A 16,997-nucleotide genomic window follows, 5' to 3' on the forward strand; every position below is an offset into this window, starting at 1 on the left:
TGAAGCCCACTTTGAATATTCAGCTCTTTTTTTTTGTTTTTCACCTAAGGATCTATTCTCCTAACTAATTCTCAAATACCTATAAATTATAAGTTTCTATCTGATATCGAGATAAAATACAGAATCGAGGACACTATTTTCAAATAATAAGACCCTCGACTAGTCCAATTTGAGGACTCATGAACCCCCACAACTTAAACATTTTCTTGTCCTCTAGTAAAACTTAATTTCAGCCGTTCAAATAGGATATCTCAAATAATTCTTTAATAGACTCAATCATGGCTGTACAGAACAAGACACAATACTCATGCATAGTTAAATTGTATACTCAATGATTCAAGTTGTCACACATGATTACGAAAGATTCTTGAGCTTACAATATTTGCCACTAATGCAAGTTCACGCTCAACAAAAGTATCTATATGCCCTCATTTAAAAATATAAATCCATTTTCACAAACGCATATTTATCAACATAGGATCAAGAATTTGATGCCACTCACAATCATAAAGAGTAACACAATGCATTTTTTCACCCATAGTTTGCCCTTGTTTTCTAATTAACCTTTGGTTCGGTTTACTCAAGATCACAAAAGCCTTTCTAAGGCTTGTAATGGGGCTGAGTGTAAAGGTATTGTCATTTGTGCTCAACGACTTTTCGACATTAGATGTGATTTCCTTGAGCTGTCCCTTATCTTCCTTTCGTAATCTTTAGTGAAGTTCTTATAGATTATCTTTTATTTTCATTCATCGTTTTCTTTGAAACCAGATTTCTTTTCATTTTTTGCATTTATTTCTTGACCTTTCTTTTCTTTTTCTTTTTCTTTTTCTTTTTCTTTTTCTTTTTCTTTTTCTTTTCTTTTCTCTTTTTTCTTCTTCTTCATTCTTAGAGTGTTTTTGGCCTATGTTTACTATTTTTCTTATATAAAATCTAGAAAACTATTGTAGCTTTGTAGCGGATAATGCAATGATTAGGTTTCATCAAGATTTTTCCAATGACGAGGTAAGGCTCAAAGGGTGTTCAAAACAGTTTCACACAATTACTGGTAGGCCACAAAGGAGATATATGTCAAAGTCGACTCTCACTCTTAAGAATTTTGTATGATCATGTCAAGAGGATACCATATCAATTAGACTAACCTTTCAAATTCCATGTTTATTCATGTAAGGTTCAAAGTAAGCTCATCAAAAAAGGCAGTGACACTTAAGTCAAACAAGACAACACACTCTCTATTGTGCAATGGTCATTGCAAAAGAATCAATTCGATATTTTTCTAATCACAATTAGATGCAAAGAGTTCACATATTGCCTATGTAACTTCATTCATTCTCCTTGTAGCCGCACATTCATGTTTGTTCTATTAAGTCACTTTTCAAGTCATCGCTATTGATCGAAATCGAGACTTTAATTTATTAGAGGACCAACAACTTTCTATGAAGAGGTGGCATAATTTTCAAAACTAAAATGTTTTTGGAAGGGTTAAAATTATTATGAAATTAGGACCCAAAAGAAGGCCATAAGCTCAATCATTTGCGAGAGAAATTTTTAAAACATAACTTAAAAAACAACCCAGGCATATATCAAAACACATAAATATTCAACACAATAAAAGAGCATGAGGCCCTCCACCATAAATAATTGTTTGTACTCAAATGTGTGTATTAATATAAAAAAGAAACGAAAATAAAAGCAAAAAAGGGAGGAAGGTGATGGGAAATCCTGTCTATGCGGTCTCTCCTCCTTTCGGGAAATCAGAACACCTATAGTTGGGCACCAATGCGCGGAACACTCACATCAGTAAGGGTAGTGTCTATTGCTATAGTAGTTGTTGTAAATTATTCAACATATGATGTCTAAATGACAGGTTGTACTACTATACCTCCTATATCAGATAAGTTTCTAAAGATGTAGTGCTCTTTCCATGTTGCTGTCAGCTCCTCCTGTGTTGTTTCGATTTCTTCATCAGTCTCAACATCTCTATCTGCAAGTGCTGCCCCTTCATGTGCATCCTTTTCTGTTGCAATCATTATCAAGTCATAGAAGTGAACCAAATTCAGATAATCTACATTTTCCCACATATTTGCATCATCAGCTTGTAAAGCTAAAATCTCAGATGGCCTCTTCCTTTAGTTTTCCGATATTGTAACCCTTGGGGCTTAGGCATAGATTAGGCTTTCTCTCTCAATCATCTCAAGGATTGTCTTCTCCAATGTAGATGCCTCTGTCTCAACTTATTTGTCTAGACGCCCCATATTAAAGATCACCCCTTTAGTATTCTTATTGGCTCGCCGGGTGTGAAAGCACCTAGATCCTTTGAAGAGGAAAAAGGAGTAGAGGTACATGTGGTTCAACAGTTCGGAATGATTCCATCTGTATCTACAGATAATTTGTCTATATCAATCATCGGAGTGGTGTCAGCGGGGCTGCTCCTCTCCTCCTGGCTTCCTCATGGTTGTACTCGGATTTAATATGTTGATTGTCAGTGGAAGAAGATGCGATGATTTTTAGGTCCTATGTAGTGTACATAGGAACTTTAGTACGTTTGCATAGTTCAGTAAAAAAATTAGGAAATAACAGGGAAGTCTGCTTTTGTTTTGCTCTCATAGCCATTTATTATGATGTCAGCAATCCAAGATCAATACCCCTCATGTGGATGATAAACCTACGACAAGCTGCTTTGGGAATGCCGAGGATAGAATCATTTTGGGATGGCATGATAGTAATACTGATAAAGATAAACTAAATCTAGAAGCAACGTTCAAGTCTTGTCTTTTCGATAGTAGCTCCAATGTTCAAGTTGATATGTTCATTATGGCATTCTATTATTGTTCCTCTCACTGGGACATACCTTACTGGTCTGAAGTCACTTGCTTGCTTTTTATTTTTATGAACCAATGCTATATAGGCTGTGTAATATTCTCTAACCTAGGAGGGAATGTATGGGCCTTGAGGCCTCATGAATTGCTCAAACCCATGGAAGTGTTTTGTTTGCAAGATTTCAATGCTTTTCTTCTAGGCTCTCCATAGACAAGAGCTTCTCCTCAATGATAGTTCGCTTCCCATCACCCTTTAATCGGATCAATAGCCGTGATGGATGGGCTAGCACATGGGCGGTGACCGATGGAGGAGTCTGTGCTTGTTCTGAAACTATGTCAGGAGGCATTATGGTTGAGGCTACTCTGATTTGGGTTGAAGCATCTGTCTAGTCCCTGCTAGCTGAAGTCTGTGGTGTACTTCTTAGCCAATCCTACCTTTAAATTAGGGGATGATCATCTTCTAACTACTTTTGCTTAGATCCAATTTTTGTAACCGTTATATTGATAATGATAATTTTCGTTATCTTCTCCTTGCCTCTTTTTATATCCTCACCTCCTCTTTTCGGAGGATTTGGGCCTCCTTCATTGATTCGTATACGTGATGTTGACTTGCATTTTTTTGCTGGTGCATACCATATCTTCAATAATCTCCTATTTTTTGTAATAGCAGTTGATATTGCATGCAAGAGGAGTTATAACATAGATGTTTTCCTCTCCACTCGGTGGATCGTCGTTCCACCTTGGAGAGCTAGGTCGGCTCTCCGAAAGAGTTCAGCGTCCACTCTTGCAAACTTTACGGTTTAAAGTTCTACTCGGTATATTATAAACTAATTTTTGTGAAGGGGAGAGAGTACGCCGAGTTATACAGTAAGGGTGGGAAAAGAAACATGTCATAGTTAATATAATACCAATGGCGAACCGCCAAGTCATTCGGCGAACTCCACCCACGCCGCCAAATAATGAAATGTGCCTGCATCTCAAATTGATCCTGAAAATCACTTTTACAATGATCACAACAATAATATATGCATGAAAATATTAAATATATGCAAAACTCGTACTAACTATCACTCTGGAATACTCAGACTTCTTCCGGTCTTGCAATATTTTGACAATTTAACTACAATTACCCTAATGAAAGTCATCAACCATTCTTTCCCGTAGTAATTTTTGTTGATTAGAAAAATATTTGGTTACTTAGGCTTCACCTAACAAAATCAGAGAACGTACAACACCCAAATAAAAATATTTACATTCAAAATAAGCATACTTAGGCATTCTATTTTTTATGGCACATAAGGCTTTGGCGAAATAGTCTAGTGGACCCTTGTACCTTTATCTGTTTGTATTTTCTACCCTTCTACTTATTCTTGTTTCATCTGGACCCCCCGAACCCATCCAAAACACAACATTTTAAACACAATTTTTGATATGGTATGATGCTTGTCCCACAAACACATACACATGGCAAAAAAAAAAATAATGCATATATGAATATTAATATGAAACGAATATTAAAATATTAAAGATAAACAAAAAAACAAAAAAAAGGTGTGGGGTGAGGGGGGTGAGGGGACGGAGTCATCTTTTTCAAATCCATCCCTGGCCCCCACCCCTCAGCCCAAATCGCTGCCCCTACCCCAACAAAATTTCTTATACCCATTCAACTTCTTTTCTTTTTTCGTTGGATTCACCCACCATTTTCCTTATTCTTCTTCTTAACACCCCAAATATTGTCCCACCGCTAAATATTTTCTCAAAGATTCTTCTTTTTGCTATAAATCTATTTCCTCATAATTCTTTTGGTTTTATCATATTTATATTTTCAAAAACTCAATTTAGTGTTTTTTTTTGTTCTTATGGTCATAAGGTATTGAAAATTGAAAAACTCCATTGATAAGCTTGATGAAGCTTCAAGAATAACAAAATGATTTTGTGAATTTATGAATACATCAAGAATTCATGATGAAGACAAAAAAAATAAAACAAACAAAGATGTAATACAATAAACACAAAAATAGATGAGAAAATTGAAGGAAAAAATAAAAGAGAAGAACTTTGGAGAGAGAAAAAAATAAAAAATTCAAGAGAAAATCTCAAATTTGTCCAACAATGGTGGTGAGTGAAAATAAAGAAGAAAAGATGGTCGTTAAAGGTAAGAATCTAACTTTTTAAGTGCCTCACGCTCTAGTTTTATGGTATTACACGCTACTTGTGGTGTCTTTCCACATAGGATGCCACATAAATAATTGTGTTTAAAATGATGTATTTGGATAAGTTTAGGAGTCTAGTTGAAAGAAGAGCAAGTAGAGGGGTTAAATATACAAACGGATATAAGTACAAGGGTCCACAAGACCTTTTCGCCTTAGGCTTTTTACAATTTAAAATTAGCATCTAGGAAGTTTATTTCTATCAAAAATGCTCAACAAAAATCAACCCAAAATGATACTTGAAAAAGATTTCAAAATTATTAAAAGACCTTTGATGTCGAACAAATAATCTTCGTAATTCTAGGCAGAAAAGTATTCCAAGAAATTTGACCTTTCTCCCTTATAACAACAAAGATCGAAGAAAATAATACCTTTGGTGCGATTTAGGAGAGTTTGAAACGATGGAAAGTGAGAAATTGAGAAATTTGACCTTTCTCCCTTATATAATAGTTCAATTGTAGTACATTTAGCGAAGTTAATTTCTTTCGCCGACTCAGTGATTTGAAGAGGAGTCTTTTATCCCGTCCTTCCTTGAAAATCATTAATTTATAGAGGCAAGATCGATGGTTTGTATCGAGATCAACTCATAGGTTGGCGATGCGCCAATCTGTTTTTTGAGTTCACTGAGTTTTACATGCTTTACAATACTCTTGCATTTTGATAAACAGTGGAATTTTTCTGGACTTTCTGACTTGTTTGGCATCTCGTGTAATGGACCTTATTAATTATTTTGACATGCAACAATAATACACCATTATTCAAAAAATCAAATCCCATGTTATGGGCTTGTGTTTCCTCCCAATAAGCCCCTTATTTAACGTCATAGGTCGACGTAGATCCTGCCTCACTATATTATGTAGGAGTTAGGCCTAGTATCACTACGTAACCCTAATTTAACGTTTGGGTGGAGCTGAGGCATCAAAAACATCACGACTCATCTAATGTGATGAATTGATCTAGAGTGACACTTGATTAGGTGATTTAGCGCTTCAATACTCTAATCTCATTTCTTCCAACACTCGATATTGATCGGCGATATTTTGTAGAATGATTTGAATCATGTTCTCAACATGAATTCTCTCATTTTTTCTAGAGCTTCTCCTCGCGTAGGGAGATATATACTTTTCTTTGTGATTGCTGTGGTTTTCCATCTTAGATAGTTTGGTGGTCAAGTAGTTTAGTTGAGATAGTAGTGAGGCTATTATAAAGTTACTCCCGAGTTGTTGATCTTCCTTAACTTCCTTCCCAACCACTCCATCTGTCATTCTTAGATGACATGCACACACAGAAATACAAACACAAAAGCAAAACAAAAGTATAAGTAAAATCAGTAAAACTACACTACAAAGAACAAAGAACTACAAGTAACTATATTTTTGCCTGACACCAATCCATGGCAGCGGCACCATTTTGATGCTTCAATATCTGTATCTTTTTATATTTCGTGATCTATGACACCAACCTAAAGATTGAGTGTCTGCGATTTTGTCACGACCAGGTCTAGATATCAGATGAGACCGACGTCGTTGACCTCTCAGAGATCGCAGACAAGCCTACATACATCATTCTTACTTCATGAAGATTAATTTTAGGGGAAAAATTGAAACTTTTTGTTTCCTAACATTCTTACTAAATATTCTATTACATGTATAATTGTTCACCATCAAGCATCTAACATTAAGATCATCAAATGAGAGAAGTAGTTTGCAGCTGCATTAAATGTGTACTTGACAAAACAGCACCAATACAAAGTCTGAAATAAAATGGGAAATGAAAAACTAGTGGAACATGCTCCACTAGCTAAAGCCTACATATAAGCTAGATAATAACAGTAGACAGCCTCGAAATCATGAGGGCCTACCAAGTCTAGATGAAAGCTCCACATCCGGATAGCTGCAACGTCATACTGTAAGATCTAACGTCCACCTGTGCCTTCACCTAAAAGTAGATATTTGTATGGAATAAGTACACACTTGCACTAAGTATGGGTATATGCAAGCACACACCAACGATATGCATGAGAAATAATAGCTCTTTCATAACAACATGATTTATGGAAAGTGAAGTTAGTGGACTTGCCAAATTTGGATCAGGAAAGTCAATAGACCTGCCAAATTTGGATTTGGAATGTTATGCCATAAGTGTAACATGCATCATCAAACTTCTCATTTTGCAAACAGCAGATAACATAATTCACACAGCATATATCATAATTCATATAAGACATAACGTAGTTCATATCATTCATTTGTATACATGAGACCTTGGAATCATGGACTAGACATTAAGACTTCCCAAAAAAAAGGATCAACATATTGGACCTCAACTAGGGAGTCTGCTTTAGCAAACACAGAGTCTGCTTCATTCATTCATACGTACTTCATATCATTTCATTCATGGGTCAGTGTAAACACCATTTATACCTAGTGTGTAGTTTAATACTTCAATCGTGTTCGTTGTGCAATGACAAAGAATGAACTTATATCATTACTTGATATTACTAACCTCTTGATCATCCTATACTAACACCTTTGGTATCATTCGTTTCATTATATGCGTCATTTGAGGCTGGCCTCATTCATTCATTGGGAACTTTGACTTTAACCCATATAAATCATGTGAGCATCATGAAATCCAGTGTCATGAAACGGTAAAGAGGTAGAACCATCTAAACAAGAGTATAACAATTGGGCATAGCCCATATATCAATGCAATAAAATCCACATATAGGCTATACAATCTTAGTACCTAAATGAACAAGAATGAATAAAGTGCCTTTAAGACTAATCAACATCCAAATACTAGAAAGTGGCATTGTTCTCGAAATGGTGAGGACCTACACAACTTGGAGAATGAGAATCCAAGTTTTCCTTCCAAAGTACTCAGGAATCTTTAACGACCGAATACTAAAATGTTTGGTGAAAAGGAGAAATGGGGTTAGCACATCACATTTACTAAGTATAGGACCATATGCACATACAACATAGAAATTATGCGAAAAAGGAACATTTCATTAAATCATGCTAATTTACTTTGAAAAGCATTATGCGCATTAAAGAAACAATTCAAGTCAAGAGTACATATTCATTAAGTCAATACCACATACATCACAAACCAACAATACTAAGTCTAGTCAAGTAAAATATGCATATTAACATGATTGAGAACATAATGAAGAAAACTCTACCATCAAGTTATAATATCAACAAGCATGTATAAGAGCTCATAACATCATAAATAAATCAAGAACATCACTCATGTACCCCGAATAAGTCCATTAGTGCAATGACTAAGCAAGGCCCCATAACCTAACTCAATCAAGTAAACTCAATAGAACCATAAGCAATTCCCAACTTCACATACTATATCATTAAGAGTAACCAACATCATACTTTAGAAATAAAGACCAACCATATGTTCATAAGTGAAACTAACATCACATAATGTCATTAACATGTAAGATCATCATATATATATTCTTTACCTTCATAAAAATATAAGCACATAAGAACATCCATCCAAGATTTCCCTCAAGGATAACTAGTGCAATGTATAGGTAGATCACCATACCTCTATAATGACTAAGCTAAACCCCTTAGGTCATCCGATTTAGGGTTCACTTTATTACTTCATTTTACCTTTTGGGAACATCTTGCCTTACCGACAGAGACCACATGATCTAATTTGGAATCTGGTGTCCATGGAAACTTACACAAAAAGAAGGCGGACTATTTGCCAAGGTAGTACCAAAACATTAACATTACATCTAGATGGATCCACTAGCTAGTATTCTTATGGGGGCAACATATTTAAAGAACTAGGAGATGTATTTGGGACCCTATTGATGCTACATGCATTGTAGTCTCCAATATCATAAGTACATTAGTGATCATACCTTTCCTATGTGGGAAGGGACACTCCTCACTCTAGTGCACTCAATGCTATGCTAGAGTCCCTTTAGAAATGTATTTAAGTCATTATTAATAATCATAGCTTAGTATAGGTCATAGGGTATATCCCTTATACAATCATAATCATATCTCAATAATAATTGAATGAGTATTTTACTTTCATTACAATTCGCAAATATGAGGTTAGCACATTTACATAATCATATCATGATATGACACATAGGTAAGTCATCAGCATCCTTAGATCATTACATCTTCGCCAACAACTCACAAACCATAATTCAAGACATTTCAATTAAACATCATACAAACCCTAATAAATCTTCACATAAGGTATACTTCAATACAACTTCATCACTAAACACAACTAATCATAATTGAAGTAAAGGGCTGAGATCAAAACACTTACCCAAATCTCTTTCACAAGACATCATCAAGGTTTCACCATCAACCATAAAATTAATCCAAAATATGGGAATAATATAATTATAAAATATTAATTAACAAAATAATGAATTCAATTGAATCACTACACAACAATTCATCACTAGTTCATAGCCTAGGTTTAGGGACTTAGGTCAAATTAATCATCTTTTTAACAACCTAAAACAATTTAAAGAACAAGCAGAATTGAATTATAATTAAAAATAATCTACTCATAATTATCCTCAAAAATCATAAGCAAAGCAATCTAGAATGTCAAATTCGATATAGAAGAAAACCCACTTGAAAATTCTTCTTTTTGAAATCGATTTGGAGGAACCCTTTAGGGAAAGAGATCCCAAAAGTTAAAGGAATTGCATACTTATTATTTTATTAAGTTTTATGGAGCAAAATAGTCTTCTTTCTACCCTATAACCGTCCTATTTTGCCATCTATGGAGTTTCTTTGTGAGAGAAAGAAGAGAGAAGGAAGAGCAATTGGGTTTTGGGAATTATTAGAGTTAGGTTTAGTTTAATTAGGCTAGGCCTTTATATAGAGGTTCTTCATTAACATAATTGAACCTCCCCTAACCCTAAATTAACTAACTAACAACTTAACTAATTTAATGAAATAATTAAAACAGAAGAGCAAAACAGTGGCAGGACCTACGAGACCCCAACTGACGAGTCGTAGGTCAGCCGACGCCCTTGCCCCGCTCCATCCTGCACATCTTTCATTGGTGTCACAAACTTGTCCAACTGGATCTTTATCCAAAACGGCTAAGTGTGGGTTTACGGAGGAATCGACAACCCATAAATCCAATCATCGCCTAATCGGTTGGTGGTCATAGGTGCACACTGTCCAATTGACAACTTTTTGCCAAATTGGAAGGGTCCTCCTTAAGGACCCCATTGGTTAGTCTTTGGGGAGTCATACCCGGACGTTTCTACTATAAATCAACTCCAATACGTGTTAGATACCTTACATTGAATTCTGACTCCTAAAATTTACTCAAACAGGATAAGGCTCACTAACAACTCTTGAACTAATTTCTAGACGTCACGTACGTTCCTTGACGTTTTGATTCTAAAACTTCCTAAATGACTTATATACATTATATTTGGCCTTAAATATGTGTTACAACTCTTAGAATCTTATGTTAGGATCTATATTAGGCTTTAGACGTTCGGTGTATTACATTATCCCCTCTTAGGAACATTTGTCCCCGAATGACACTAAAATTCGTTATGAAGAAGGAATAGACTCGAGACTAGAAGTTCAACAAAAAACAACATATCAAAACACAAGATTAAAATCAAGATCAACATAACCACATGACCTTTTACACAATGTAACTAAAAGAATAATTTTTTTTCATGAGAGTTTAACATTTATTTCATTCTTATTCATTATGTCTAAAACTTTGTTCAAGACATATCAACATGCTCAATATAATTCTTGAGGGAATAATATACCAAAATACACCACATAAATTCAAAACAAGTCAAATAGCATTTTCTTGAAAACTTTCATGTAAATAATTCATTGCAACTTATTGTAACAAGGAACATAGTTCAATATTTTACCAAAAATTAAGGAAACTTCAATTAAATTCATTATTTTCACTATAAATAGGATCAACAAACCTTTTTTTATTAAATAGATGAGGGTAACCGGACTTCTTATTAGCCTCGGCATCCAATGTTGCACCCTCAACTAGGTAGTTCTTCCATATCACCTTTACGGAAGCCACCTCTTTGTTCGTTAACTTCTTTACTTGCCTATAAAGGATATAAATTGAAACCTCCTCATAGAAGAGGTTCTCTTGAACATCTAGACCTTCAATGTATAGAATAGACTCGGGATAACCGATACACTTCTTAAGCATGGGAACATTGAACACCGAATGAATCGAAGCCAATTCACTAGCTAATCATAACTCATATGCAACCTTGTCAACCTATTGATAGATTTCCAAAGTCTTATAAATCAATTCGGGACCCAAATGTGAGGATTCACCCACTTCAAACCATCAAATTGGAGATCTACATCTCCTACTATAAAAGGTTTCTAAAGGAGACATAGATATAGATGAATGATAGCTATTGTTGTAAGAAACTCAACAAAAGGCAAGTGTTTATCCCAATTTCCCTTTGAAATCAATTACAAAATCTTTAAGGATATCCTCAAGGGTTTGAATAGTACTCTATGCTTGACCATCCGTTTGGGGATGAAAGCGGTGCCGTGGTACCCAACCCTTTTCGAAATGTCCTCCAAAACCTACATGTGAATTGTGCACCCCTATCCAATATGATGGATAACGGAATACCATGGCTACACACAATCTCATCTATGAAGTTTCTTTCATAATCCTCAAGCGAGTATGTGGACTTTATGGGAATAAAATAAGCGGATTCGGTCAACCTATCTAGAATCACTTATACAGATTCATGCTTGTTTTGTGTCCGATGCAACCCTACCACGAAATCCATATTAATGTTTTCCCATTTTAAAGTAGGAACTTGGATTTATTGAAGTAAACAACCTGTCATTTGGTGCTCGGCTTTCACTTGTTGACAATTTGGATATTTTGCATGAAATTTTGTTCTGTCCCCATGCAATCATTCACCCCAAAATACTTCTCTAAGGTCATGATACATCTTCGTAGAAAGAGGATGAATGGAATAATGAAACCCATGAGCTTCCTTAAGAATCCAGTTTCTCAAATCATCGACATTTGGAACATACAACTTTCCTGGATACCTCAAGACACCATCCCTCCATGGAGAATGACTTATTAAGATTACCAATAACAAACTCCTTCAAGTCTATCGATGGTTGATCAAGGTGTTTCTTACACATCACCTCAACCACAAAATATGATTTGGAGTATGGACCATAAAACAACCATTCCAAGAATTTTCTAACTTAACACTCAAACGAGCCAACCTACAAACATCTTTCACTAGGTCTTTCTTGGATTCTTCTACATGAGACACACTACTCATGGTCATACGAGTTGGAGCATCCGCAACCACATTGGCCTTGCCGGGGTTATAGACAACACTCATATCGTAAACTTTCAACAATTGCAACTACCTTCTTTGCTGGAGATTCCACTTATTTTGAGTAAACACATATCGAATACTCTTGTCTTTTTTATACACATCAACATGGACACAATAAAAATAATGCCTCCATATTTTTAAGGCAAATACCATGTCTTTTAACTCAAGGTCATGAGTTTGATAATTCTTCTCATGCATTTTATGTTGTCTAGAGGCTAGGCTATTACTTTCCCATGTTGAAAAATAAAACACCCTAAGCCCACTCGAGATGCATCACACTATACAAAGAAGCCCTTGGTACCCTCCAATAAGGTCAACACCAGAGCGAAGGTAAGCCTATCTTTCAAAATTTGAAGCTTCTCACAAAAGCTCCGACCATGCAAATTTCGTATTATTTTGGGTTAAGGTACGCAAAGGATATGCAATGGACTTAAAACAATCCACATGCCTCCTATAATAACACGCTAGACCCAAGAAGCTCCTAATGTTTGTTGAAGTCAAAGGCATAGGACAATATTTCACCGCCCCAATTTTTGTTGGATCAATATCAACTCCCTCGGTAGAGTTGATATGACCAAAAAATTCAACCGACCTCAACAAAAACTCACATTTTTGCTATACATGTAAAATAGTTGGTGTTCCTCAAGCACTTGTAACACCACCCCCAAATGATACATGTGTTTACCCTCATGTATCGAATATGCAAACATGTCGTCAATGAAGACAATGACAAATAAATCAAGGTATATTCCAAATACCCTATTCATGAGATCCATAAAAGTCGTTGGGCCATTAGTGAAACTAAAGAACATTATTAAGAATTCATAATAACCATATCTAGTTCAAAATGCCAATTTTGGTATATCCTCACCTCTAACCCAAAGTTGGTGATACCCCAATCTCAAGTCAATCTTAGAAAAGTAGTTAGTCCCTTGGAGTTGATCAAACAAGTCTTTAATCTGAGGGAGGGGATACTTGTTCTTAATAGTGACATTATTGAGTTGGCGATAATCAATGGAAATTCAAGGGACCCATCCTTATTCTTCACAAACGACAACGGAGCACCCTATTAAGAAATATTAGGTGTAATGATGCCTTTGTTTAGTAAGTCCTTGATTTGAGCCTTTAACTCTTTCAATTCGGCCAGAACCATCCGATGAGGAGAAATTAAAATGCAATTTGTATCTGGTAGAAATTCAATACCATAATCAATTTTTTATTCGGGAGGAATTCTGGGATGATTGTTAGGAAAGACCTCCTGAAACTCCCTTATTACGGGGACTAACCCAAGCAGAGGATTTTAAGAGCTTAACTCTTTGACTCTTAAAATGTGATAGACATCCTTTGAGATCCTGTTGCAACCCTTAAGACAAAAGATAATACTACCTCCATGAATAGACTTTTCCCCCTTCCTTCTCTAAAATGAGTTCATTTTGAAGAATTAAACTTGACAATTTGTGTTGTACAATCAATGGAAGCAAAAAACTAATGCAACCAATCATCCCCAAAATAAAACTAAAATAAACTAAATCAAGTAACATCATAGGACAATTTATATATACCCTCTTTGCAACCACCGCCTCACAGCTACAATGAAAGGTTCATTTAGAATATTGGGAAAAATATCAAACTCTATAGATATCAAGGGAGTGAAAATAAATAATGTAGCACCCGGAACAAGTAAAGATAGGCATCCCTATAAAAGAGTTGTAACATACCGATCAGCCAATCGTGAGAACTATCTTGTTCACCCCTAGTGGGAAGTGAATAAAAATGATTCTTCTTTTGAGGATCCACATTAGAACCACGTGCTTGAGCTCGCCCGCTACCTTTTTGTTGCCCCTTAAAATTAAGGCAATTCCTTACCTTATGTCCACCTTGCCACACCCAAAACAATTGTCCATCCCAACAAGACAATCAGAATACTGGTTCTTACCACACTTTCCACAAGTTGGCTTCTTGCTTGGTGAGCTAGTACCTCATTCCTCTTGAGACTTACGTTTATACACCCTATCATCATGGGCTTTGAGAAATTGGTAGGAATTTTATTATATACCCTCTTTTTGAACTTATAATTGTCTTGAATGTCAAGATTACCTTTGCAGAACCACATTCATAAAACTTGGACTTCTTGGCGTCCCTACTCTTTCTCCTTAACCCTGTTTCTTCCACTTGTTGCGCATGAAAAATGAGATGAAAATATTCATATTATCATGAAGCATAGCTGAACGACCTTCTTCCACCAAGACATCGGACACCCCTATAAGAAAATGAATCATCTCATCCCTTGGGTTTGAAAGAAATAATGGATCATACTTAGGCAATTTAGTGAATTCCATGGAGTATTAAAGTACACTCATACGTCTTTGACAAACGTTTATAAATTCTTCCACCTTATTCTCCCAAATCTCTCTAGGAAAGAACCTATCAAGGAAATTCTTCTTAAAGATCTCACAAGTCATAGGACCACTTTGTAGTGCATATTATCCCTCCATTGCACATGCCAAGTTTTGGCCACATCTTCGAGTTGATAAGCTGCTATCTCGAACTTCTCAGTGTAGGTCACACCCATAGAATATAGAATCTTATAGAAATCGCCGAGGAAATCTTGAGGATCCTCCTCCAACCTCTACCAAAAGAACATAGGTTGATTTATTCGAGAAAATTCCCTCAAACGGGAGGCCATAGTGTTAGCTTGTTGTAGCTCAGACCATTTTCATGCTACATGCATTATAGTCTCCAATGTAATTAATATAGTAGTGATCCTACCTTCCCTATGTGGGAAGGGACAGTCCTCACTCTAGTTCACTCGGTTCTAAGGTACAGTTTCTTTTGAAATGTCTTTAAGCCTTTATTAATCATGATATCTTAGTTTAGGTCATAGGGTATATACCGTATATAATCATAATCATAGCTCATATGAATTGCACGAATTTTTCCTTTCATTACAATTAACACATGTGATTTTAGCACATTTACATAATCATATCATGACAAGGCCAACACCCCACAAAATATAATTCAAGGCATTCCAATTCAACATGATACAAACCCCAATAAATCTTAACATAAGTTAAACTTCAATAGAACTTCCTCACTAAACACATGTAATCATAATTGAAGTAAAGAGTTGAGATCGCAAGACTTATCCCAATCTCCTTTACAAGCCATCATAAAGGTTTTACCATCAACCATACAATTAACCCAACAAAGAGTGTGATATCATCACACAATAGTAATTAACACAATAATGAAGTCAGTTATTTCACTACACAACAATTCATCACTAGTTCATAGCCTAGGATTAGCGACTTAGGTCAAATCATGATCTACTTCACAACCTAGATCAATTAATCAAGAAATAGAATAATTGAATTAAAATTAATCATAATATACTCATAATTATCTAAATAAATCATAAATAAAGCAATTGAGAAAGTCAAAATTGTAATTAAAGAAAACCTACTTGAAAATTGTTATTTTTTAAATCAATTTGGAGGAAACTATTGGGGAAAGAGATCTCAAAGGTGAAAGGAATCTCATACCTTATGAATTGTGAAGTTTGATGGAGGAAATTCTTCTTCTTTGTTCTGTCAACCATCCTTTGCTTTGTCTTCGATGGAGTTTCTTTGGGAGAAAGAAAGAAGAGAGAAGAAAAATCAATTGGATTTTTGAAATTATGAGAGTTAGGTTCAGCTTAATTAGGCTAAGTCTTTATATTGAGGTTATTAATAAACATAATTGAAAATGCCCTAACCTTTAATCAAATAATGAACCACTTAACTAATTATACGAAATAATAAATAAAAAATAGCAAAACAGTGGTAGGACCTACGAGACCTCGACTGATGGGCCGAAGGTTGGTCGATCCCCTTGACCCCCTCCGTCCTGCACAGCTGTCATTGGTTTCAAAGACTTTTCACAATGAACATTCATGAAAATTTTATGTTTTGGTTGAAAGAGTCATCGACGCCTCGTCGATCCAACCACGCCTTGTCGGATGGTGGATATAGGTCCACACCCTCCGATTGACATCTTTTTGCCAAATTAGAAGGGTCCTCCTCAAGGACCCCTTTCGTTTGACATTGGGGAGTCGTACCTAGACTTTTTGACTATAAACGAACTCCAATATATGTTAGACACCTTTCCACCAACTTTCATTGAATTTCGACTCCTAACATTGAGTCAAATTGGCTAAGGCAGACTAGTACATCTTGAACTAGTGTCCAGACGTCATGGACGTTCCTTGACGTTTTCAATCTAAAATAATGAACCACTTAACTAATTATACGAAATAATAAATAAAAAATAGCAAAACAGTGGTAGGACCTACGAGACCTCGACTGATGGGCCGAAGGTTGGTTGATCCCCTTGACCTCCTCCGTCCTGCACAGCTGTCATTGGTTTCAAAGACTTTTCCCAATGAACATTCATGCAATATTTTATGTTTTGGTTGACGGAGTCATCGACGCCTCGTCGATCCAACCACGCCTTGTCGGATGGTGGATATAGGTCCACACCCTCCGATTGACATCTTTTTGCCAAATTAGAAGGGTCCTCCTCAAGGAC

This window comes from Solanum pennellii, chromosome 11 (genome assembly GCF_001406875.1).
Source record: "Solanum pennellii chromosome 11, SPENNV200".
Classification (NCBI taxonomy): Eukaryota; Viridiplantae; Streptophyta; class Magnoliopsida; order Solanales; family Solanaceae; genus Solanum; species Solanum pennellii.